The 27,398-nt window shown below is 45.8% G+C and overlaps 1 protein-coding gene across 4 annotated transcripts in view; it reads right to left on the bottom strand.

Annotated features, from left to right (window-relative positions):
* Positions 1–27,398, bottom strand: part of DCUN1D3 (defective in cullin neddylation 1 domain containing 3) — a 38,587-nt gene that overhangs the window by 10,399 nt on the left and 790 nt on the right. For 2 of the 4 annotated variants that reach the window (XM_083474537.1, XM_083474538.1), the window contains exons 2-3: positions 23,074–23,198; positions 5,302–5,383 (exon numbers count right to left, since the gene is read on the bottom strand). The gene's annotated coding sequence lies outside the window, so the exon portion shown is untranslated. Of the gene's footprint in view, positions 1–5,301; positions 5,384–13,995; positions 14,016–23,073; positions 23,199–27,220; positions 27,303–27,398 lie in introns of those variants that run through there. The other 2 variants (XM_083474539.1, XM_083474540.1) reach the window with 2 other exon arrangements.

Below are 27,398 nucleotides of genomic sequence, written 5' to 3'. Positions count from 1 at the left end.
CCAGTCAGTAATCACACAGTCCAAAGTTGGCGTTAATGATATCCCACCCTTCACCAAGGTATTTCAGGAGCAGTTGAAGATGTTTCCACTTTCATCTTGCTTTAAAACATTTAACATTGTTAGCCACCGTAATTAACATATCCTTTTACTGATTAACTGCATTCTTCTGAGATCCGGAGAAAACCTGTCTGAAGTTTGATGCTGCTTGATGCTTTTAAGATTCCCCTCTCTAGATATAGATACACACAGACACACACTCAACACTTGGTATTAGAACAGATCTTTCCAAACTGTGTGTCGCAACATGGTACAGTGGTGCCTCGCAAGACGAAAAGAATCCATTCTGTGATTCTCTTCGTCTAGCGGTTTTTTCGTCTTGCGAAGCAAGCCCATTGACGGATTAGCAGATTAGCACTATTAGCGGCTTTTAGCGGCTTATCTGCTGATCGGATCAGCTGATAAGTGGCTTAGCGGCTTAGAAAAAAGGGGGGGGGGAACCAGCAGGAACTCGCAAGACATTGTCGTCTTGCGAAGCAAGCCCATAGGAAATTCGTTTTGCGAAGCACCTCCAAAACGGAAAACTCTTTCGTCTAGCGAGTTTTCCGTCTTGCGAGGCATTCGTCTTGTGGGGCACCACTGTAGTGTGTTGGCTGCAATGTGTAGGTGTGTTGCGTGAACGCTCCCTGCACTCTTCCCGGGGCTGGAAAGGGGTTAGTTTAGCCTCTGGTTTGCTAGCAAAACTGAATTACTGTGTCACGCGAAATGATGCATGTCCAAAACACGTGTTACAAACATGTAAAGTTTGGAAAGCTCTGTATTAGAACTTTCAGGTGTTCAGAGCAATCTAGTTTTCATCATAACTTTTTTTTTCAGCCCATGGTCTGTATCCTTAGAGGCCACCTTCCCGAGGCTGCATGCCAATGGTGCGCAGAGCCAAGACGCATGGGGTGTGGGAAGAACAAAGTGCAACTTGCCTCAGGGCAAGATTTGAACCAGGGACCTTTTGATCCATAGCTCAGCCTTAGTTAGCTGTTCTATGAAAGTAACATATAACGACTGGCAACAGGGACCAGCACTGTTATTCAGCAGCAGTGTATCTCAGTCTCTGGATGGTGGTGGCTGTTTTTTTTTTTTATCTCAAGTCTCTTCTAAATTTATGCTGCCTCCTTTCCAACCCAGCCCTGACCACCGGTTGAGAAGAGGCCCTCAAACTCACCCACCTGGCCCAAGGTTCAGTCCCAGAGGATGAAACATCCTGGCATATAGCTGCCTGCTGTTGCAGCACATGTGCAAAAATCAGCAGACAGTGGCTGTAATCTGAGAAGGCCTAGGATGAAGATACCAGAGCCACTGCCTCCCTTACGCACCTCTGTGATGCATGATCAGATCAGCATCCGAGGCCCTGCTCCATGTCACTCCATCTTCTGAAATTCAACAGGTGGTATGAGTGACGGGGCCTTCTTGGCTGTGGCATCCTTCTTGCAGAATGCCATTCCTAGGAAGGTCCACCTGGCCCCATCATGGCGTAACCCTTCCACACCACACGTTGAAGACCTGCCTCCATAAGAGGGCTTTGAAAGATCAGGAAACTGGGACTGCTGGTGAATCGATAATTGCTGCTATGGGTTGTTGTTTTGTGGTTTGAAAATGTCAGTAGTGCATCTGCTTCAAACTTCTTCTGCTCACTGCCTGGAATCTCTTTTCTGATAGAAAGGCAGAATCAAAACAACACACACAAATCCCACAGCAGCAGCAGAAAGGGAGTAGAACAAGACATCTCTGTTCTGGCTTTTTAAAAAGCCATACACAGAAGGAAGCACCATTAGAACAAAGCAGTGGCTCTTCCCACAATAGGATGGGATGAGGAGGCCAGTGGGAGGTGGGATGGTTATGAAGAGCCTATTTTAGATGCATGACACGTTATCCTTAGCTGGCAGAATTGTGTGTGTATATGCACAGACACACACAAAAACAAGAAGGAGAGAGAAATGATGCCAGAAGGCCCCAGCAATGCAAGAATTAGGTGTGTCCCATTACTATGCAGAGCATGAATGCAAACAAGAGCCAGTCAAGAGAGTTGGAAAGATGAAATCCGAGTGGATGTGACCCACTCCCAGCTGGCGGTGAATTGGCAAAGGAAGATGAGCAGTATGCATCAGTATGCTTCAAGGTGGACAATTACGTCTTATTATTATCATCTCTTAAGTTGCTGTACCAAGCCAGCCATTCCTTGTCTCTATCGAGCCCTGAATCCAACAGCGTCAAATCTGCAACCAGCTCACACCAGAGGCAAGCTGGGAAATATTTCTTGGCTGAAGGAGGATAGACTTTCAAAGTCTGCTCCAGAATTGGCTTCCTAGCAGGTAATCTGCAGGACAGCACCCAAATGACTTCACGTGACTGAAGCCTAAACTTGTGTCTTACTTGCAAATGCAAATTCAGACAACTTCTTTCATGGCAGGACATATGGGGCAGGAGGGAAAAGGGCAATTGCCTAGCCCATTGGTCTTCCACTGGTGGGTCAGAGCTCACTAGCGGGTCACAGCCTGATCCAAGGTGGGTTGCAACAGGAGTACTACCAACATGCAAATATATGACAAAAGGTTAGGACATGGGTTCCTATATGCATGTTTGGATTGAAAGTGGGTACTGGGTCTGAAAAGGTTGAAGACCACTGACCCTACAAACCTGACCAAATGCAAGAAGGAAGCAGACACCGATTACAATTAAATGTTACTCATGCACAAAAAAACATCCCTACACTCATGCTCACGGAAGCTTTGCTGTCCCTTATGGACAGAACTAAAAAGAACTTAGGGCTATATCCAATTCTGTTAGAGTAGACCCAGTGAAATTAATGGACCTTCATTAGTCATGCCCATTTATTTCAACCTGCCTATTCTAAGTAGGACAAGCATATTGCACTTTTAATTTTTATAGGCAGAGTAGAGAACCACAATTTGTTGGAATAGATTTTCAGTAGGGAAGAACAAGAGGCTAAGGGAGACTTGCCCAAGGCCATAAAATGAGTTCAGAGAGAGAGAGAGCGCATTTGCTTCTGACACCCACATGAAGTTTGCTGTTTGAACAGCAAAGGCTCCTGCAAAACAGGTTACAGGATATTCTTCACCCTCCAGGTCTCTATAGGGCCAGCCCAAGGGTGCCTGCCAGCCAGATTACCAAAGTTCAACTGGAAACAGGAATTGCCCATTGAATTTCATAAAGACGGTCCACACTTTGGGCGAGGCATAAACCCTAGGTTCTCAGCTTTAAGTCTAACATACTGTTTTACTCGGTTAGACCAGAACTCATTTAAGCAGAGGAAACTACCAAACAACACATTCAAAAAACCATCATTGACATAGAATCATAGAGTTGGAAGGGACCCTGAGGGTCATCTAGTCCAACCCCCTGCAAGGCAGGAATCTCAGCTAAAGCATCCATGACAGATGGCCATCCAACCTCTGCTTTAAAAGCTCCAACGAAGGAGAGAGTCCACAACCTCCCAAGGGAGTAAAGCTCAGATTAATTTTACAGGAACACATTTTTACCCAGATCCCTTGAAAAAGCTAAGTGTGAGGGCTTTCTGTCTCTATATGTAGGGTGATGGTGATTAGCAGAGGGGGCGTGTGACCAGAGGGGATGGCACCCATCACACTCATTCAAAAACCCAATGTGCGTACAGACCTATAAAAAGTTGGTGAAGGGAAAACGCACAAAGTCGTACCCATTTTTGGGATGGGGAAGAGAGATGAGGGCTTGAGGAGGGTGAAACTTATTTTAATCCTTTAGCATTGTGTGCCATTAAACCCACAAACTAACCAGAAGCTCTGTGCAGATTTGCATAAAGCTCATTTCAAAGTAAGTGTTTATTGCTTGTGGCCACAGGCAACTGCACAACAACAGTAAGATTAATTACATAGGCTCCCCTCCCTTCCTCTCTCATAACACTGGAATTCGAGGACATCCAATAAAGCTGAATTCAGGAAAGGCAAGAGGAAGTACTTCTTCACAGGGTGCAAAGCTAAACTATGGAATAAGTTCTCACAAGAGATAGAGATGGCCAGCTTGCATGGCTTCAAACCTGCCTTTAGTTGCAATTCTGAAGTGACCCTGCAGTGAACCCAAATACCAGGAGAATGCAAGGGGCACGATTCCATCACTGTCCAGGTTTCAAAAGGTGCTTCCATTTTCTGACACACACTTGGCTTTCTGCTTAAGTCTGATAGTCTGATTATAGCTCCACCTCCTTAAGAGGTCAATCAATCCTCTTAAAATCATCGCCGCCGCCACCACCACCACCATCATCAGTTTTAATCAAGACTCCAGCTCCCCTGGTTGAAGGAATCAAACAATAGTAAGCTTACATTTGACTCTGCACAACTTGGAGCCACAGCTCTCCCCCACCCCCTCCCCGCCTGTGCACTCCTAGTTGAACTCCTAGTTGCAGGAAGCTAGACAGAGGAGCAAGGAGAGTTTGGCTGCTGTACTGTGTCCCCCCCCCCTTTGCATCCAAACACTTTCTTAAAATTCACAACTGAAAATACGATTGTAAGAGACAAAAGATTATGTCTATGAAAAGCTGCAGGGACCACAGCTTAGTGGTAGAATACATGCTTTTGCAAAAAGGCTTGATCTTGGTTACCCCAATTAAAGGATCTCAGCAGCAGGTGCTGGGAAAGATCACTGGCCAGGACCCTGGAGAGCTACTGCCAGGCAGAACAGATAATTCAGAGCTAGATTGTCCGATAGTTTTGTGGATCATTCCTGTTCCCTTTCTTATAAATCAGGAGAGTGATACTCATTTTCCATCCAGCAGGCATTTGGCCTGTGTTGTTTATGGAGGTAAATAAACCAGCCGGGATAGAATTATACAACCACAGACCATAGAATCGGAAAGTTGAAAGGCAGCTTCCAATATACCACATTTACTCGAGTCTAATGAGCACCTTTTTTTTTGGGCCAAATTATGCTGCAAAAAAATTGGGTGCGCATTAGATGGCGCATTAGACTCGAGTAAATAAGCATCTCGGTGTCAGATCCTGCTAGCCAGCAGTGAGGTGCGGGCTCCACCCTACCTGTCCAATGAGGGGTGTGTGGCTGTGCGCCCCTCAATGGATGAGCGCCCCCTCACTGCTGGCTCACACCACCCTCTAGACACAAACAGCCCTCCAAAGACATCAGCTATAATATTGGCTTGCCAAAAGAGCGGCTGTCTTTTGCTAATGGCAGAGTGGTCCAGACTGTCTGAGAAGCACACTTGTCTGGTCTACGAGAGAGCAACCATAACAGAGGACTTACATGCTATCCTCAGAGGAGCAGGAAGGCATTGCAGCAATGAGTCCGACTCTCCACCCACGCATCAGGGTCTCTCCATGGAACACTGTGAAAAACAGGGACATGGTTTAGAAATCTTGAAAGAAGGAAATTTCAATGGCTGCGGCACATACAAAGCTCAAGTCACCACCACAAAGCAAAATTCAAAGGTGGCAGCTTCATTTATGTGGCCATTGCTCATTGCTGATGGGTTAATTCATACCAGGGCATACATGAAGGCTAGCTGCTTCCAAGTACACAGACACCAAGTTGCATAAAGCATTTTGGCCAAGATGTCATGCACAGAGGATTAGCAATTAGAATACCAATTAACATCTGATGCATTTAGGGAAGGGGGGAGGACATCTGTAGCTCTGCAGATGTTTCTGGACTGCCACTGTCATCATTGTTGACCACTGGCTATGCTGCATGGGACTGATGGTAGCTACAGTCCAGCAGTATCTGTAGAGCTGCAGTTTCCCTCCCCTGATTCAGAGTATATAAACAAGGATTTACATAAGCAATGGGGAACCAGTCTCCATGCAGAGATGGGACCCGGGTGCATTCAGAAGGTGTGTCTCCAACAGTCTCAAATCCATGAACGAGAATGCAAGTTGACTCAGGGCAAAAGTACACTGCAATGTATTTAATCAGTTTTATGTCTTGTTTAAGGGATTGAAGAGGGTCCTGAGAAGTCTGTTATCGATGCAGACACTTTCACTTCTACCTGTGAACATTTCAAATTCACGGAGGCAGGAGAAGGTCTCAGTTGTATGCGTAGGAATCTCTAAAGGGTTTTTAAGGTTGGCTGCAGGGTACCTTAGCCAATACTTTCCTCTGGATGCCCCAACACCCGAGGTGAGGTAAGTTACAGTAAGAGAAGGGAGCCTTTTTGCAATGTGGCACCCAATCAGTGGCATTCACTCTCCAGTTTTCTTTTAAGCCATGGTATTATTCTAAAAAAGACTGACATTATGAGCCATCGAGCCTTAGAACTGGAACTTTTCCTGAAAGTTCCCACAGTCCGGGGCACTAGTATGTGTGTTCCTCACACATATCGTGGAGCACCATTTAGGAAACCTGGATCTAAGGGCATCTATTATATTGTTTCTTCATATTGTAAATTGCCACAGAATCTAGTGATGAAGAATGGTATATCAACATATAAGATGCAATTCCTATATTCAGGGTTCTTCCCTAGCAGGAATTCAGTTCTGGCACCTGTGTGTGCCATTGCCATTATACGAGAACAAGGGAGACATTCATGGTGAGCTCCAGCACCTCTTTTTCTCAAAAAATAGCACTGCCTATAATACTTTTTTTTGGGGGGGGGACACGGGTGGCACTGTGGTCTAAACCACTGAGCCTCTTGGGCTTGCTGATCAGAAGGTTGGCGGTTCGAATCCCCACGACGGGGTGAGCTCCCGTTGCTCGGTCCCTGCTCCTGCCAACCTAGCAGTTCAAAAGCAAACCAAAAATGCAAGTAGATAAATAGGTACCGCTCCAGCGGGAAGGTAAACGGCGTTTCCGTGCGCTGCTCTGCTTTCGCCAGAAGCGGCTCAGTCATGCTGGCCACATGACCCGGAAAAACTGCGGACAAACGCCGGCTCCCTCGGCCAGTAAAGCGAGATGAGTGCTGCAACTCCAGAGTCGTCTGCGACTGGACTTAACTGCCAGGGGTCCTTTACCTTTTTTTATAATACTTTTTTAGTGCATTCAAGTCACCTCCGTTTGGCAATCCAGCAATCACACTTGCATGGTGAATGTCTGCTTTTCATCAGCGAGCTTAGAGTGAGCTCTTCCTTACAGTACTGACTGCCCAACATGGTGAGAGATAGCTCTGCTTTACAAGGCCAACATAGCAAAAAATATTTGGCAACTCACTTTTCACTCCCGTCAAGTTATGCATGAAAGCCTCCATGTCTGCTTGGCCAGAGACTGCAGCCCATTGCCACTTCAGTTCTGGAAAGCAGAAGGCTCCACAGACAAACCCAGCTTCCTCGCAGATTTGAGCAGACCTCTTTTGTATGCCAAGGAAGGACAAAGTGATGTTCTCTTCCCCACCTAGGCTGGCCTGCAAACACGCTGCAGCAAACCCAGGTGCCAAGCAATTGGAACATCTGTTGCAACAGACAACAGTGAACTCTCTCTTACTATTTTGGGTTCAGTTGTGTTGCAAATTGTTCTGTAATCGGGTTGCATGGTAGCCCTGACAACATTTGTCCATTAATAGCTGCCGACTGGAGGGGTGGCGGGGAAAGAAGTCAACATTTCCAAAAATATTTTTAGAGGGCGATATTTTTGGAGAGAGGTGCTTTTTCTGGGCTGGGTGCTTAGAGGGGAAAAAAGACACACTTTTAAACAGACCAAGACAAAAACAACCCTGCAGAACACACTTTATTAAAGGTGACTAGCTAGTTACAAGCCTAACATCAGCGATGAGCAGCATTACACAGGAAGTTGTTTGGTACAGAGTCAGGCCATTGTTCCACTGAGCTCAGAGCCTGCCTACATTGACTGGCAGCTCTCCAGGGTTTCAGACAAGGGTTCCCAGGCCTACTTATAGATGCTGCAGGTTGAACCAGGGGTATTTGCATGCATAATATTCAGTGAGCTGCAGCCTGTCCCTGAGAGCTTCCTTATCACCAGGACCAGCCAACCTTGTTGCCAAACTCTGCTTTTCATCTCTTGCCTCTCTCTTGTCACACCTCTCATTTCCTTTAAATCCTTACTCAATGCCCACATTTCCTGACACACCTTTGGCACGACTACAGCGTCCTCTGGACACTGCAGTAGCCAAGTGAAAGCATACATAAATGAAAGCCATACATGCTCTTCCCCTATCTGTTGCCATTTCTCTAAGAGCTCTAGCTCAACGGCAGAGCATTTGCCTTGCACACAGAAGCTGCCCGGTTCAATCCCCAACATCCCCAGGTAGTGGTTCCTGCCTGAAACCCTGGAGAGCCACGGCCAGTCAGTGTAGACAATGGTGAGCTGGACAGACCAACGGTCTGATTTGGTATAAGGCAGCTTCCTCTGTCTCCATTCCTTGGCTGCCTGTGCCAAATTTTAGATCGCAAAATACTTGGGGAAGGGATTGTGTCTTATATTCTAAAGAAGCCTTCGTCCAACTTGGTGACCTCCAGATATTGTGGACTTCCAACTTCCACAAAGGATGGAGCTTATGGGAGTTGTTTCCCTTCTATATTCATTTCTCTTCTGCTGTAGTGTCTGGGCCACATTAGAGAGGAGAAAACTAAAGTAGAATCCCATGCTAGAAAGTGAAGGATGAAGTGACAATCATAGAATTGTAGAGTTGGAAGGGACCCTAAGGGCTCATCTAGTCCAGGCATGTCCAAAGTCTGTCTTGGGGGCCTAATCCGGCCCGTCGGTCAGTTTAATCCGGCCCCTGTGACAGTTTATTTCCTGGTGTAAAATCCTAAAAAAACCCTCAGCAACTTTGGTCGGCCCCCACGGCCCTTCATTTCATCAAATCTGGCCCTCTTGGAAAAAGGTTTGGACACCACTGATTCTAGTCCAATCCCCTGCAATGCAGCAGTCTCAGCTAAAGCATCCATGACTGATGGCCATCCAACCTCTGCTTGAAAACCTCCAAGGAAGGAGAGCCCACCACCTCTCATGGGAGTCTCTTCCACTGCTGAACAGCTCTTACTGTCAGAAAGTTTTCCCAAATGTTTAGTCAGAATCTCCTTTCTGACAACTTGAAGCCATTGGTTTGAGTCCTACCCTCCAGAGCAGGAGAAAACAAGCATGCTCCCTCCTCCATGTGACAGCCCTTGAGATATTTGATATCTCCTCTCAGTCTCCTCTTTTCTAGGCTAAAACATACCCAGCTCCTTCAAATGCTCCTCATAAGGCTTAGTTTCCAGACCCTTGATCATCTTGGTCGCCCTCCTCTGCACACGTTCCAGCTTGTCAACATCCTTCTTAATTTGTGGTGCCCAGAATTGGACACTGTATTCCAAGTGTGGTCTGACCAAGGCAGAATAGAGAGGAACTATTACTTCCCTCTGAATGACCTCTGAGAACTCGCATTCAGACTTCCAAATCAAAACAGAGCTCAGAGAGAAGTCTGAACTTCTATATAATTTTATTTTTATGCTGCCTTTCCATAATTAAAAGCCCCTAAACTTCCCATGATAGCTGTCTACACTTCCTTGCGGAAGCCTAACTCACTTCTGACAGCTGCAGCTCTGGATAAATTCTGTAAAACCATTGGCTACAACAGGCTGCCATTTTCTAACATTACTGTATTTTTCTTGTTGCAAGTGGGATAAAAAGTTGTTTAAATCTTAACCAAATAGTGAACCTTTCAGCATTGTGTGGACTTTCTAATGAATTGACTTTCTAAAGAGAGATTCTTACAGCCGGATAACATTACAGTGGTACCCCGCAAGACGAATGCCTCGCAAGACGGAAAACCCGCAAGACGAAAGGGTTTTCTGTTTTGGAGGCGCTTCGCAAGACGAATTTCCCTATGGGCTTGCTTCGCAAGAAGAAAGCCCATAGGGAAATCTCCGGGGACCTCTTTTAAATGCTGGTGGTGGGGAGCAAAGCCTTTCCCCCCCTCCGGCCTTCAGAAGAGGTCCAGGAAGGCTGGCGGGGGCCGAAAGGCTTTGCTCCCCACCGCCAGCATTTTAAAAGCAGTCCGGGATAGCAGGGAAACGCTTCCCGCTATCGCGGACGGCTTTTGAAGGCAGGCGGGGGGGGAAGCAAAGACTTTCGCCCCCCGCCCGCCTTCAGAAGAGGTCCTGGACCTCTTCTGAAGGCGGACGGGGGGCGAAAGTCTTTGCTCCCCCCTGCCTGCCTTCCCGGGAGAGCGGAGAAAGACAGCACGTTTCTCCGCTGTCCCGGACGCCTTTGGAAGGCAGGCGGTGGGGAGCAAAGACTTTCGCCCCCCGCCCGTCTTCAGAAGAGGTCCAGGACCTCTTCTGAAGGCGGGTGGGGGGCAAAAGTCTTTGTCCCCCCTGCCTGCCTTCCCAGGGGCTTTTACATCGCCCCGGACAGTGGAGAAGTCCTCTGCTGTCCCGGGGTTTTTTAAAATGCTGGGGGTGGGAAGAAAAGCCCTTCTCTCCCCCCCCCCCCCAGCCTTCAGAAGAGGTCGGGGGACAGACTGTCCCCGGACCTGGTCTGAAGGCGGTTTCCATAGGAACGCATTAATTGATTTTCAATGCATTCCTATGGGAAACCGTGCATCGCAAGACGAAAAACTCGCAAGAAGAAAAAACTTGCGGAAAGAATTAATTTCGTCTTGCGAGGCACCACTGTACCATGTTATATGAATAACATTTTAGGTTCATAATCATCTACTTATAAATGTACATAGATAAAATGTATGTATCATAATCAATAAAAAAATCAATAAAAATGATAAATAAATTGGAAGGCTGTGTGGAATAGAGGGGAAGAAAGTGGAGCAATTCTGCTGAACTCTTCCATCTAAAACAGGGATGGGGACCCTCAGGCCTGGGAGCCAGATATGTCACTCCAAGTATCACTGTCTGCAAACCATGCAACCTCCCACGCCACATCCCTCACCAGCCCTGCTCTGCTCCTCATGTGTGTTTGCCTGGCTAGAATGTGTCCCTGAACTCTGATGAACTTCTTGCTTGTCAGGATAGATGATAGAAAGGACCTTGTGAGTGTGAAGAAACTCAGCCTGCTGTATAAAGGAGATATTCACATTTACTGCTCTTTCTGCATTGGCCACAGGCCCTGCCCATGACTTCCACAGAGCTCCCGTGAGGTTGCCCAGAAAGGAAAGTGGCCCCTGGGCTGAATCAGCTCCCCACCTTTACACCAGCTCAGTCGGCAGAACACGAGACTCTCAATCTGAAGGCAAAAAGTTTTGTGCATTGCAGGGGTTGGACTAGAGAACCCTTGTGGTCCTTTCCAACTCTGTGATTCTGTGCACCAAGGTGACATATCAAAATGCAGTGCCTTGAGACTTCCGTGAGCTGGAGGAGAAATTCCACAAGGAAGCTCAGTTCCTTTAAGAGAGAAAAGAGGTCCGTCCAACCGCCTTAGAAAATGAGGAAGTGTAACTAGACTAAAGCCTCACACACTTTACCCAAATTGTAACTGCGATTTTGGAGGGAAACCACCAGTTCCCCTTTTGTCCTAACCAAGAGTGGTTTTTAAAAATTATTATTTTAAGAGCTGCTCTGCAGATCTCGATGCAACCACTGTAGGAATCTTTCATAAACCTTCTGCAGACCGGTGAAATGAATCTTCATGTTCAAAACACAGCAGGCAGTCACTACTGGGAAGCGAAGTAGCAGCAGCAGCTAGGCTCACAAAACCAATTCTGTCCTACTCCGGTCCTGCTTTTGCTATCAGCCAGCAATGTGTCATGTGCGTCCCATGCAACATCATTCATATGATGTCCCCCAAATTGCAACATCATTCATATGATTGCAAGAGCTTGATGGGAGTTCATCCTTCTAACATCTTTTCAAGGACTCCACCGGAATCAAACATCTTAAGGAACTGTCATGAAAAGAGGATCACCCAACAGCTCAACTGAAAGTCAGGTTCCTCTCCAGGCAAATGTCATCCCTAGCTAGCAGGACCAGTGGTCAGGGATGATGGGAACTGTAGTCCAAAAACCCAATTTGGGAAACCCTGCTCTAGTCTAATATTCTGCTAGTTTGTCTGACAGTCCTATGAACACCAAGCACCAGAAACCAAGCACCAAAACAAGGTAAGCCAGCCTTGTAAATAAGGTAACAACTCCAGAACCTGAGACTGGTTGTGGGAGTGAAGAGGAGAAGATGAACTATGTGAGACACACACACATCCCCAAACACATGCTTTTGTATCAGCAATTCAAACATTTCTTTTGAAATGTAGATCTGGAGCATGGAACAGTAATTATTCTATTTCTCTCATGCACCAGCTACAGGATATATCTTTCTTTATATCACAATATTTCAAGCTCTAAATAATTCCTTTTCATGTGCAGCGATATGAAGGTCCTTCTCAGATTGAGTGTGTCTGCACTGATTTCTCCCATCTATGAAGTACTGGGTTTCCCCCGGGCTTCCATTGTGTCAAGGCTGGCCCACAACCTGCAATGTGGAAATCTAAATCCCAGGATCAGAATAAATGATGCACATCCCATAGGTGGATTGACAGAGCGGTGAGCCAATTTTAGCGTTCAGGTTCTCACCGAAGACTTCAGCAAAGCAGCATAGGAGGGGGAGGAGAGACATCAGCTGGACCAGCAGATAGAAACACCAGAAGAAACAAGGGGAAGAGCTTCTAATTTCTAGAAATCTAATCTCTAGATCTCAGTAAGACATATTCTCAATCTGCACCATTAAGAATGCACAAGATTCTTGGTAGGGCCATTACCTTCACCTCACTGGACAAGCCTTTCCAGAAAAAAATAGTGTCCACCATATACATAAATCAGCTTTAAATGCTTTTAAGAGGTACGTCTTTCCCCAGAGGTTTTGAAGCCCATATCGTGATATCAGCTTCATAATTTTTGACCTGGAAATATATCGCGAAACATGATGTGTGTTATGCAAAAATCACAACATGGGAAGAATTGTGAAGCCAGTCAATGCCTCTACAATTGCTCCATCCTTATTTCAAACACTATGATATATCGGTACAGTGGTACCTTGGTTTTCGAATGTCTCGGAAGTAAAACGTTTTGGTTTTTGAACGCCGAAAACCCAGAAGTAAATGCCTCTGTTTTCGAACGCACCTCAGAAGTTGAACGGCTTCCGCTGAGTCCCGCCCCCCCCATTTTCTCTACTGAATTTGCAGACCGCCCTTTGCGCCTTGGTTTTCAAATGTTTTCGAAGTCGAATGGTCTTCCAGAGCAGATTACGTTCGAAAACTGAGGTACCACTGGATATCGCAATGTCTAGCTGGTGATATATCACAATGTTGAAAACCAGATAACACCCAGCCCTACTGTTTGCCTCTAGATAGTTCCATCCTTATTTCAAGCATCGTGATATATCAGTATACTGTGATGTTCAGCTGGCGATACATCGCAATGTTGAAAACCAGATATCGCCCAGCCCTAACTGATAGAACTCTTTTTGATCCAGAAACTTTTGGGGTAAAGCAGAGATTGGGAAGGGTGCAGCCTTTGGCCTAATTTCAGGTGGGTGGAAGGAGTCCGAGGGAGGAAAGGAGTTTGGAGGGTGGGAAATGGGAGAGGGAACCTGAAACAGATGGAGTAATAGAAGGAGGCAGAGTGAAAGCTGCATGCAAATTATCAGTTCACATCTGTGGAAAGAGTGATGTGTCCCTTCCTATGCTGTCCACAGGGCAGCAGCACAGGCAGAGAGAAAGGAATGGGTGGCCCCACTCACTTTAGATTCTGGCCTCACTGCCAACACATAGACAAAATACCACCACCCCAAGAATGCAACCCTCAACAAAATAAAGGTTTCCCATCCCTGGTATAAAGCAACAGAGGAGACGGCTGCAAAACCACCTCTGTTTCTAAGCGCCTGTCAGTAGAGCTTAAGGAACTCGCATGATGAGAGGGGTTTTCTAGCTTGGATGCAGGCGAGACACAGAGGCTTTCCTCAACAGCACCTGCCAAAACATGCATTCAATTCTACTGTACCTTAATGCAATGAGAATCCAAATGCTTTTGTTACTGCTAAATAATTCCCACATGCCACTTGCAATCTGCAGAGCCCTTTGTGGTCTGTCTGCTTCATTCATCCACCCTGTGTGTTATTATTTCACAAGTGAAGAACCAACTCTGACCAAAATCTGGCTGGGCCGTAGCAAAGGTGGGACTTCCAATGCTGCTCTCCTAGGTGGAGAATCTTGTATTAGTCCAAGGACCGCATTTCCTCCTGGGCAACCTTTCAGGGGCTGTATACCAGTGGTGGCAGGTTTGCTGCTGACCTAACTCCCTGACTGCACACCACAGCAACCAAATGCTAAGCCAGGGGCTTTTAATTCATTAAAAAGCAGAGCTGACACATGCTTGAGTGAGGGATGAGCCTTGCAATCCAAAATGGAGGGTGTATGTTCGGGGGTGGGGAACCTTCTCCAGCTCAATGGCCACATTCTACTCTGGGCAACCTTTTCCAGGGGCCATATGCCAGTGATGGACAAGGCCAGAGACAAAGCTGGACAGAGCAAGCAATGTAAATTTTGCCTTCATACACACATTCACACACCCCTATCTGCCCTCCATGTAGGCAAGCAACAGACATTATCAATATTCAATGACACATTTCCAGCAAGGCAAAAACACTCAAGGAGGGCCAGTGAATATGACATGTCTTGCAGAGAAGGGGTGTGCTGGGGAGAGTCCCAAGGGCCAGACAGAGAAACTTGGAAGGGTGAATTTACCCTAAGGCTGTAGTTCCCCACCTATGAAATTGTACAGTGTTTCCCAAACTTGGGTCTCCAGCTGTTTTTGGAATACAACTCCCATCATCCCTAGGTAGCAAGACCAGTGGTCAAGGATGGTGGGAATTGTAGCCCCAAAACAGCTGGAAACCCAAGTTTGGGAAACACTGATCTAATGATCTAAGAGCCAAATGCGGTCTAGTGGTTTTACCCTCCCTCCCCCCCAAAAAAACCTACCATACCTTTGCACTATATACAGTCTCAATGGCAAAATCTATCTTGCAAACTGAAGAGCTGTCAGCAGTTCCACAACTGTGATAAAAGTCGCCGTGGATGTACTACCAGTAACCCCCATCCGCTGGCATCTTTAACACTTGGATGTTAAGTGACCCACTACTGACAATAGCCCTGGTCCAAAATCAGCTGCGGGGGGGGGGGGGTAGTAAGGAGACAAATTTAAATAGGTTGTGACTGTGCTAAACACACCATGGTGTCCCTGGAGAAGCATGTTGTGTTTGCAGCAACAAGGAGGGCGCAGACGCCGCCTCTACAAAGCCAAACATTCTTTTTCGTCTTCAGGCCAAGCGGCTTCTATAAAGGAAACAGCAGTTCCTGGCTGGAGAGTTAGAAGAGCAACACATTCCAGCCTGTTCAGGAAAGGTTGCTAACAAAGCTAATTTGCATGCCACTGTTTACATATAAATATGCAAGTCTGATGAAACCGTCGCTGTTAAAGCTCACTTTTATTTTGAGGACACTGGGTAGGTGAGGACAATTTCTGTACAGAGGAAGGAAAAGAGAACAACTCAGGAGGAAGGAACTGGGCACCGGTAGTAGTCATCAACCGGTCTAAATCATTTGACAAACCTGCATGAGCAGCTGTTCCAAGTGTTCAGTTGGGCCTCAAAGTCCCAGTAAGGACCATGTTGCACTCTTAAATGCTTCATGCAAGCCTGAAATAGCTCTCTAAAAGCGATTCCACAACTAGCAAGGGAGGCAGCTGTAGTTGCAATTGATATTGATATTCTTTGTCACCACTGCATACCAACATTAGCTTCCATAGAAAGATGTAGATAGTATCTTTAGAGCAGGTGTGGTACACTTTCGGACATCCAGATGGAGCTGATCTACAACTCCCATTTGTCCTAGCAAGCATGTCCAAGGGGCCAGAGATGATGGCAGCTGTGGTTCAGCAACACCTGGAGGGCCAAAAGTTTCCCCACACCTGCTCCAGACCAAGGCGTTATGATTTGGAAGCCAACATTGCCATCGTTTTCTTAGATCTAAACCCAGCTTTCTTAACCAAAGCCCTTAAAGTGGCCTGGGACAAAACACCAGGGATCTGTACTCCTGCATGCACTACCCATTTTCAGGGCCATAAGGCAAGGTAGGCAAGACTCCAGGCGTGTAGGATCTGGGTTTGCGGTGTGTGTGTGTGTGTGTGTGTGTGTGTGTGTGTTTTACTAGAACACCAACATCCACCAAGCAGAGACAAGGGCAAAATAGTGGCTATGGAGGTGGAGCCAGATGTAGAGTGGAGCTAGGAATAGAGCCTATTCCTTCCTGCATCCCACAAGTCACAGACTGCCAGACCTTGTATGTGCAACTGCAAATCTGTATCCCAGATCTGCTTTCTCACCCAAATCAACAGATCAAGGACAGCCTTTCTGAACGTGAATGCTTTAAGCTTAGGCTACTGCTGCTACAGGGGGGTCCTCCCAGGGACTGTTATCAATAGGAAACAACATAACGTGAGGTTGAGATTCTGCTTCTCACATGCTCCTTACCCCAAGTGTAGTGGTAGCCCATGTGGTGCCCTCTAGATGTTGTTGGACTCCAGTTCCCATCATCCTTAGTCATGCCAGCTGGGGCTGATGGGAAGTGCAGTCCAACAAGACTTGATGTATCCAGGATTAAGTTTGCTTTGATCGCTTAAGCAGACTTTCAACCTGTGGATAGCACAGAATAGTGGTAGCGGTTGGGACGGCACACGGGGAGAAGGGACTGACAGCTAAGTGCCACTTCCCTTCAAGATGTGCCGATTTAATGCATCCTTCAGATCTAATACATTCAACCTCAGCAGCTTTGCTGAGCAAAACGGTAAGAAACATGGTAGATTGATTTGATGTTGCTGCTTGCAGCTGAGAAAGGGCAACAGTTTGCAAAATGAAACAGACATTTAAAAGCTCTTCTTCCACTTATTAAAAACACATGTTCACAGGGAGATTGCTACCAGATGCTGACTTTTAACAAATGATCGGCATATTGATTGCCACTGGGCCCTGCTGCTGTGTAATCAAAATATTGATTAACTATACAATAAAGCAAAAGTTTAAATGGAGAGAAAAGCCGCGTTTTGGCAAAAACTGTAGTGCTCCCTAAGAAATGTGCGTGTTGACAAGTGTTATTTCTTATTTCTTCAGAACCACCTTTAATAAATATTGCAAAACATCAACAGCTGAATACGCTGGGATGCCAAATCTCCATCTTGATATCCAAAGCGGCCTCTTAACAGAGCAGGCTCCAGAAGGCTTTGAGTTCAGGGAGGGTTGCAGCTCCCTGAAGCAGCAAGGAAGAACAAGAAAACCAACAGCCCCCCAACAGTTCACCCCTGAGCACACCATGACATGCGCTACCAAGAATCCACTGAGCAAAGACGCTGCCGCGATTGGACGCATTAGATCAGCACATCGGAAGGGAAGTCTTCACAGGCACACTCAACACACCAAATCCACAGAGACACTTGCCCTTGGTTACAGCAGGGAAAAGGTTCAAAACACTTTTGTTTACTGACTTGGAGAGGTCTGCTATATCAGGGATGAGCAATTCCTGCTCTTGGCCACCGTTTACTATCAACACCAGTGCAGAATGGAATGTTTTCTGCAGAAAGTTTATTGCAATGGAAAAAATACATAAAAAACCTTCCAAAACAATTTTCTACGGACAGTTACACCATTTCTAAAAATGAACTGTTTCATAAAATTAATTAATAACATAACGAATGGACACAACAGCGCTGCATTACAGTGGAAACACTCGTAAGTAGCAGGGGAGAGATTCAAGAGCAAAGCTGTGCTGTTTTCAACATGGCGCAGAGGTTAAAGAGGACCTGGGAGACCAGGGTTCAAAACCCCACTCCGCAAAGCAGCTCACTGGGTGATCATGGAGACTAATCACCATCTCTCAGCTTAAACCACCTCACAGGGCTGTCGTGAAGATAAAATGGGGAGGGGGAGAACCATGAATGCCACCTTGAGTTCCTTGCAGGAAAAGCGAGATATAAACGGAATAAAATTAAAATTAAAACAAACAATCCAAAGGGAGGGGGGAATGAGAATATATTAGCAGCTCTCCTAGTTGTTTGTGGAGGGGTATAGGGGTTTTTGGGAGGGGGGAGCAAAGGAAGGAGCATAGCTCAGTGTTCACAGCATGTGCTTTACATTCAGAAGGTCCCAGGTTCGTCCTTTTGTCTCTAGGAAGAGATTGCTGTCTGAAATCCTTGAGAGCCGCTGCCAGTTGGTTTAGTAGCAGGCGCTGCTAAGCTAGATGGACTAAGGGCAGATCCACTACCATACACTTATAGGTCATCCAAGGCACATTTAAAGCATGTGATTTCCCCCAAAGGATCCTGGGAACTCTGCTTTGTTAAGGGTGCTGTGAACTGTAGCTCTGTGAGCCGGAAACAACACTTCCCAGGATTCTTTGGGGGAAGTCATGTGTTTTAAATGTGTGTTCGGTGTGCTTTAAATGTATGGTGGGTGCATTTGCCATACTTACCTGATTCCATATAAGGCGGCTTCTTCAAGTTCCTCATCTGGATAACTGGAGGTGCAGATGTGAGACCTGGTTGTCTCCAAGGCCTCCCCTCCTGGGTGTTGTAAGTAAGGAAACTCCCAGGCTTGATGTAAGCAGCTCCCAGGCCCTCCTCAAGAGTGATTGTACCAATACCTCTGCACCCAATATAAGGAAGGACATAGTGAAAGTACAAGCTGTTCAACACTGGAACAGACCGTCTTGGAAGACCGTGGACTCTCCTTCACTAAGAGGTTTCCAAGCAGATGCTGGCTGGCCGACTATCAGAGGGACACGGCATCAGCAGATTTCTTGAGCAGCAGGGGGTGGGCAAGGTGACCTGTGAGGTCCCTTTATGACTCTGAAGATGCAGAAAAATCTGGCTAAGATTGCCTGCGCTTGGCACTTCTGAGGAACCAGCTGCCGATTATATTAGATACTGAAATCTGGAAAAGTTTTATCATATCTGGCTCCAACTTATGTACTTTTGCTTTAAAAACTGAGGCTGATACTGCCCATCTTTGGGGGGGGGGGAAATAACGCGAATTATTAAAAGTGTTGGAGTGAACAACCTTTCTTCTGCCAAGGACCACATTCCTTCAGGAGCCAGTACCAAAAGTTTGTTCATTCCCTCTTTTGGATACCCTCTTCTCACCCTCCAGGAGGCAGCTTGCAAATGGACAAATCTCTCTTGCCAGAGGCTTTTGGAGAGAGACCAAGTACTAGGCTGGCCAGTGGGGGTAAAAATGAGGCCAAGGCCACTGCACCTTTAACCATTGACTGGAAATAGCTCAGTCAGTAGCGCATGAGACTCTTAATCTCAAGGTTTGATGCCCACACTGGGCAACAGATTCCTACACTGCAGAGGGTTGGACTAGATGACCCTCACGGTCGCTTCCAACTCTACTCTTCTGTGATTCTAAGGATGCAGACTAGGGAATTTCAACAGGTGTAATTGGCAGGGAAAGCAACAGGAACACAGAGTTTCCTTATCCTGAGCCAGACCATTCATTAGCTCAGCACAGCCTCCTACACTGACTGGCAGCAGTTCTCCAGAACGTTGGGCAGTTGTCTTTCCCCAGCTCCACCTGGAGATGCCAGGGACTGAACCTTCAAAGCAGCTGCTCTGCCTTCTGAGCTATGGTTATTCCCCCAAATGATTCGGCTGTGTTGTTCTGAGTCAGAAAAAGTGACCCATCTCACTCAGTATTGTCTACACTTTATGATAGTGGCTCTCCAGGGTTTCATACAAGTCTTTCTCAGCCCTAGATGCATGTAGAGGAACCTTCTACATGCCACGCAGATGCTCTGTTACTGAGCTATGGCCCTTCCCACACAGCTCTCAGGGGGTGCCAAAAGCAGCCAGGGGAAAGTTTTCAGTCCCTTCTTTTTCCCTCTCTCTTAACATTTTTAAGGGAAGGATCCCGTCTTACGCTATTTGCAGATATTCAAATAGAAATGCTTTCAATAAAACCAGGAACGGCTTGAAAAGTGTACACTTTGTCGATTTTCAACACCACCACCACCACTGCCTTGCCCTCAATCAAATATTTCGTTTCAACTCTCTGACTATTGGAATAACTTTTTCTTTTAAAGATACAGGGCATTGGAACATTTTCCAGCGTTTTCTGGGAAATTTGCCAAGGCAAAGTTTTCCAGAAAACCCACATTGCTATCTGGGAAATGTGTGTGTTCTTGAAAAGGGGTGTTTGTGTGCGAGGGGGAACCAGCAACCCAGATGCAAATCTGCATTTCCCTAAAACTCTGAGGCAAGCTATAGATCCTGGTAATAGTGTGTTTACAACTGCATGCTTACATGTATGGCCAGTGCTTTCTTTCGGTTTGTTTGGTTTTTTAAGCAGCAACTAGGAAGTGCAATGAAGAGGGAGTGGCTTAACCCATTCCCCACATACCACTTTCCCACTGTTATTCCCCCATTCCGCCCACCCCCCCGGCAAAGTGCTAGTTTCAGCAGACAGCACCAATGTGTGCAACTAGCAGCTTCAACAGATAACATTTTCTGGTGATCAAGAGCTAATCCCCTACCTTGTAGATCTCATCTGGATTTCACCACCACTTGTTTGTTTCCTGAGGTTAGAGCATGGTGTTGATAGCGCCAAGGTTGCAGGTTCGATCCCCGTATGGGATGGCTGCCTGTTTTCGCATTGCAGCGGGTTGGACTAGATAATCCTCAGGGTCCCTTCCAACTCTATGATTCTAAGAAAGCACTTGCCACACTTCTAAGGGCGCAACTGTAAACACATCCTTAATGGAATGTATAGTTTGGCCCTCACGTGCATTTTGTAATGGTCCAGACATGGGGCTGTATCCAATGCAAGCCTTACTCAGAGTACACCCATTGAAAATAATGGGCAATACCAACCTAGGTCCATTAATTTCACTGAGTTTACTCTGACAATAGGATAGTTGGATACAATCCTTGAGATCTAGTCACCCACGTACGAGACAGAGAGTTCCCCCACTTTAAAAACTACCATATTTGCCTGAATATAAGCCTCACTTTTCCCCCAAATTCCGACCGTGAAAAATGAGAGTGCGGCTTAAATTTGTGAACTTACAAAAATAGGCTTTTCCAATATCTCTCCTGAAACAGACATATGGTAAAATGGAATGAGTGTGAATGCCTGCGGAATTTTAAGGGAGTGGCTTATATTCGGGTATTGTCTTTTTTTCTTTTCCCCCCTTCAATTTTAAAGGTGCAGCTTATATTCAGGCCAATACGGCATTTATGATGTTTCTATCTCACCTTTCCTTCAAAGAGCCCAAGGTAATGCATATGGTTCTCTACTCCCCCATTTTATCCTCACAACAACCCTGGGAGATAGGCTAGGCTGAGAGATGGGGACTGGCCCAAGGCCACCTGGGGAGGCGTATGGTTGACCAGGGCCGGCCCCACTCAGCTGCCTTAAGCAAGCCTCAGCTTCTCCCCAGTCCCATTTGTTTTATCAGGATTAACTCTGCACGCCTGCTTTAGCTTCCTGCAGAAGCGAATGCACATAACTCTGAACGCACAAAGTGCCGCATAACTGCCAAGCATTGTTCTTGGCCACCCACATGCTCACCGTTGAAAAACAAAACACCTTGTGCCTTGAACTCAAGGCCCTCAAGACGACAGCACTTTATATCTCACATTCCACTGCCACGGGTCCTGCAGCCCCCAAGAGAGACCCACTTCACAGAACTCTAGCTAGTCCTGCCTAAAAAGCTACTTCATAGCAGTCAACATCATGCTACTGCCGAGATCCCAGATGCCTTTGACCACCCCTTGATTGTCACTTAGCAGCAACCATTCCATGAGGAATCCCGAACTGTTTCCATTTCAGCTGGTAATGGCAAGAGCTGCACCTTTAAGACCTGATGCTTGAGCTTGCCCTTTTCCTCTGCCCTTCCTACCCCTTTTTCCTTATGTGCCATGTCTTTTAGATAACAAGCCAGAGGGCAGAGACCGTCTTATTACTGTCCCTTGTAATAAGAGCCTTCTTGACTAAAGAGCAGGGTAAAAAGGCTATAAATAAAATGCAAGTTGTCTTCATTGTGTGGTATTTCATCCACACAATAAATCAAACACCAGTGATTTGCAGCATTATTTAATGTGGATATTCTCAACTACAACAAATTGGATTTCCTTTATTCTTCTCTCTGCCGTCCCACCTTTACTTCTTTTGAACCTTTCTTCAGTTCCTGCATATGCTTGCAGAATGCGAAAGTCCGTATATGTGTCTACTACAACCACAAATTGCTTAATATGTGACTTTAAAGACGCAGTACTGTACACAGGGACACAGGTGGCGCTGTGGGTAAAACCTCAGCGCCTAGGACTTGCCGATCACATGGTCAGTGGTTCGAATCCACGCGGCGGGGTGCGCTCCTGTCGTTCGGTCCCAGCGCCTGCCAACCTAGCAGTTCGAAAGCACCTCCGGGTGCAAGTAGATAAATAGGGACCGCTTACCAGCGGGAAGGTAAACGGCGTTCCGTGTGCTGCGCTGGCTCACCAGATGCAGCTTGTCACGCTGGCCACGTGACCCAGAAATGTCTGCGGACAGCGCTGGCTCCCGGCCTACAGAGTGAGATGAGCGCACAACCCTAGAGTCTGGCAAGACTGGCCCGTACGGGCAGGGGTACCTTTACCTTTACCTTTACTGTACACATTTAGGAAACTACCATGACATTTGAGGTGGAGATTGGTGGAGATGAGGTGAGAGATGTGGGAAATTGAGGAGCAATACTATATGTCCTGTTATCACCAAGTGTGCAACTAGGGAGAGGGAATTCTTCTACTGTGAAAAACTTAAAACTTTTCTACAAATAAACAAAGGTGTTCTGGGGAGTGGGTGGGAATCCAGTGCAACTAATAGTATAACAGAGAGGTTTAAGAGTTTCCATTGGAACGAAGCTAACACAACCAGACTGTTAATCTACCAGCATCCAGCATTAACACTGCTTGATAGGAAGGACAACTTTTCATTCATTCTCCGAAGCTTCCTGACTTGCAATCACAACACAGCTAAGGGAGCATTTCCCCCTCTCCTCCCCACCACCTCCTAAGGCTGAGCAGCGCAGATCTTTACAGAAGCAGATACATACCCTGTTCTTCCTGGCAGGGTATTCCAAGGGTGCCTCTTCTCTCGCAGTGAGTGTATAGACCATGAGCCCAACAGCAGTGGTCACAAGTCTTCAAAACACGGCTGGGCATTCATGAAGTCCAGAACCTACGATTTCAAAATAGTTACTTTTATTTTTTGAAAAGGAGAGATAGTATAGGTTTTCAGTTACAGGTAAAACTCTGGAAAAGATGTCCTGTCCAATGGTTAAGATCCTAATCTTATCCACCCAACATTGATGGTACGCACCCACCCACCTTCCTTGTTGATTATTACCCTTCCATCCAGACTGTTAAAACTCTTGCCAGTTTTTAATGCATATCAGCAGTGAAGCATCCAAAACGGAATGCCTAGTTGCCATTTTGGGGCTTGATGGTTTGTAAGTCATGTTTTTCAATATGACCTTCTGGCTCCTGAAATACATTCTGGTTGTGCAGATAAAATAGATCAGGTACAATTCTACAAGATGTGTTGCTGGTGTGTGAAAACTGTCAAGATCCAAGGATCCCCAGGCATGCAGCTCCAGATGGTGGAGATGTCAGGTGCCATTCTGACGCCCGGGCATCTTCACTTGGTCGCAAGTGGCCAATAGCCAGGTGCAAAACGCGTTTGGCAACTTTTGAATGCTGCCTATGTGACAACTATATTGCAATCAAAATTCTTACTACTATTGAAGGCTCAAAATATCAACATTTGTAAAGATAAAATAAAGGCAGCCTGTACATCTGATGCTACAGAGAACGCCTAAATCCACCCCATCACACATAACAGTGCTAAAATGTGATGTTTGTTGGGCCATGCTTTGGTCTTCATGCTAAAGCTTAAAGTGGGGCAGGGAGAAGCGTTAGCTTGGAGCATTGGAAATCTCATGGTCTCCAGAGCTTATTCAGATTCACTGGCCGGGTGGCGTGAGGGGCTAGGGTTTTGCATATTTGATGTTAACCATTCAAACCAGAATTATTGCAGGAGTGAAACGTATCTGTCTCTCACTAGTTGGCACCCAGCACATTTGTGGAAATGACCTACAAATTATGGTAATTACATGCAGCTAATATATGCAACTTGCTCTAGCCCTTGGGCTTGAGATACATTTCCAAAGCTACCACCCTTTCTTGAATGTTTGAAACAAATTGCTAAGCCCTCCATTACTGAAGTTGCTCAGTTGGGGATGGGAAGAAGGACTGTAATTAGATGCCTACTGGAAGAGCAAAGGTAGCCATGCTGACCCACTAAAAAAAATCAAAATTCCAATATTAATGAAACTGGATAGAATACACCTCTATTAGAAAGGCCAACTGAGAGTCTGTGCTGTGCAAAAAGTGATCTGTGAGTCTTAAGGAAGATGAAGTTCTTCTTTAGGAGTTCAGTGCCATGAAGCTACCTAGTTGGCTGTCGGCTAGACAACAAATATCTAATACCTAACAGGGTTGCTGTGAGGGAAAAACAGGGAAGGGGAGAACCATGTGCACCAACTTCAGCTGTTTGAGGAAAGGTGGGATATAAACACAGTAATACTAATAAAAATAGCATTTGGTAAGGCCACAGTCTCCCCACCTCTGCTTTGAGTAGCACAGAAAGGCAAATGAAAAAAGCAGAGCTTCCAGGAGCTTTAGAGGAAATTTGTGGTTCGAAAGTCTATTCAAAGAATTTAAGGGATAGGCATCCCACTGGAGTCCAAAGCCATTCTGGAAGAGACAGAGCATCAATTGTTTTGGCCAGATTGCCTGAAGAGTGCAAACATTCTTCTCAATGGTAGCCGTAAAAGGAAACAACTTCCAGTTAATGTTTGCTTAACCACTGCTTGCAACAATTGTTAGTCATTTGTCACTAACAAACACATTTCTATTACACTGCCACAAATTGGTTAACTTAACACTATGGCCTTGGCATCCTGTTACCACTGCGTGCATATTTAAATGTGTGTGCGGAGGGGTAAACCTGTGGCCCTCCAGCTGTTGTTGGACTACAACTCCCATCATCCTTGACCGTTGGTCATGCTGGCAGGAGCTGATGGGTGGGACTGCCCAACCATGGCTGGAAGAACATCTCTGATTTAAATGGATAATCCAAAATATCCACTAGCCATCCCTGATTTAAATGGATTGTCCAAAATATTTTTTAAGAACAGCACTTCATTATACTGGCAGTTCTCTTTCATTAAAAAAGACACCCTCAGAAATGCACACCTTAAGAGGATTTGCTTTTTAAGAAAGAAAGAAAGAAAGAAAGAAAGAAAGAAAGAAAGAAAGAAAGAAATCTAGTGGCTGCATTTAAATCTAAATTATAAGAGATATGTATTTTATGAACCTAGTTGGCCACAACTTTTAGCTCAAAGGCCAGTATTTCAGAAACAAAGAATAGCAGATTGTGCAAAACGAAGTATTTTAGGTTATTAGTATTAACTTTTTTAAAAAATGAATATTGTCACTTTATTTAAAAACACACCTCTGAACTCACTGCTCGCGTAAACACTAAACCCCCTTGGGGGCAGGGTGTTATGCTTTTTTTAAAAAAAATCTACCTCCACACCCTTCAGATAGGAAGAGAATATGAATAATGACTGGAAAAGCAAACCACACTGGAATGTGGCGTTTTGTTTGCACGTTTCCTACACAGCCAGTTAAAAAAAAGGGAACACATTTTCTACAGTTAGGGAAATCCTACTTCTCGTTTCACTAGCTACAAAGCACTTTCGTTGTTATCCCTTAATTCTTCAGAGAAAAAGACACCCAACTATCTCTTTGACAACCACTGCAAGCTCCTCCCCGAGACCTGGATCCTGTACCTGAGCCATAAAAAAGAGTAAGTACCACAAAAAGATTGGGGAGCCCCCAAGCAGGACCCAAACACAAGAGCACTCTCCCTCCTGTGGTTTCAAAAGCATTACTGCAAGTAAGCAGAGCAAAGCCATCATGGCTAGTAGCCATCAAACAAAGGCGATAAAACATCTAAAAGCATATCTGGTACAGATGCAGACAAGGAAAGGTCTCTTACTTAATAAGAGACTTGTTGAAAGGGAAAAGGCAACAGAGCTGTCACCCCAAAACCTCACCCTGTATGAAGGTGGCAACGAGAAGTCTATACTAATAGGGCACCAGCAAAGTCAAGAACACTGAGTGCTCCACCCCATAAATTAAGTAATCCTCAGCATCTTAGAACAGAAGAAAAGATCTGCTAGTTCAGACCAAAGGCCCATCTAGTCCCGCATTTCATTCCTGGTGGTGATCACCTGGAATGTTTTGGGAAGCCCACAACCAGGGCACTGAGCCCTTTCCCAGGAAGACTTTGGTCACCCCTGAGGATGTGTGCAAGTCTTCTGAACACAATGGATCTCCTACTCATTTTCCCCTCACTTCCTCTCCTGTGTGTCTCATGTCTATTTCAGGATGCAAGCTCCTCAGGGCAGGGACCTGTCATACCTGTTTTTTTGTAAAGCAATTTTGTAAAGCAGGGTCATCTACATACATGATGTAGATGACACTAAAGAAATAAATAAGGGAACAGCCTCTTCAGCACTGAGGTATCAACAAGAGGTCATCTTTATCTGACCCTCAATTGTGGAAGCACCTCCAAAATGATGTATTATGACCACAGTCCAACAAATTGACTTCCTGAAGGAGGAGACAGGAGATTGGTGATCTTGCACTACTGGTGGTGGGGGAGGTGTCAGTGTGCCAGACTTTGGGGGCGTGGAGGGGAAGGGACTGACCCTTTCCCATTTTCCTCCTCTCACTTGGGGACATTCATTTGGAACAAGAAAAACCACACCCACGTTCCATGCTCACGACTAACACAGATTACAATATTTCACAGTATAGGGAGGTAGCGAAAGCGTGTTTGGGATGGATTTAAGCGTAGGTGGAAGAATGACCGAAAAACATCAATGTCAACTGCCTCTGCATATTAAATGATCTTTAATTTCTGAAAGGGGGAAGTGCCTCCTTCAAAAAGAAAAACCCAAAACCAATGACCACACATTCCAAACATTTATGAGAAAGTGGTGTGCGCATATGTGTTTAACCACAGTTTAACCATCCCACTCTGAGCACACCAGGATGGTTAAAATAGCAGCTTCCACCCTGCCACCACTTCAAGCCACATATTAAAAAGGTGCAGTCCCACACACTTACTTGGGAGTAAGCCCCTTTGAATTTGGGCAACCTGCCTTGAGAAAACCTGCCCAGGATTGGACCATGGGTGGATCCTTACCTTGTAGCCTAAAAAGGGGAAGGGGGAGTTCCCACCAAAAAACAAAACAAAACAAAACAAAACCACAGAATTTTGTGAATAAGGGCGGGTTTAATACCA

This window comes from Podarcis liolepis (assembly GCF_965112155.1).
Source record: "Podarcis liolepis genome assembly, chromosome: 14".
Lineage (NCBI taxonomy): Eukaryota > Metazoa > Chordata > Lepidosauria > Squamata > Lacertidae > Podarcis > Podarcis liolepis.
The sequence above is the reverse complement of the archived record's forward strand: the minus strand, read 5'-3'. Positions and strand labels throughout refer to the sequence as shown.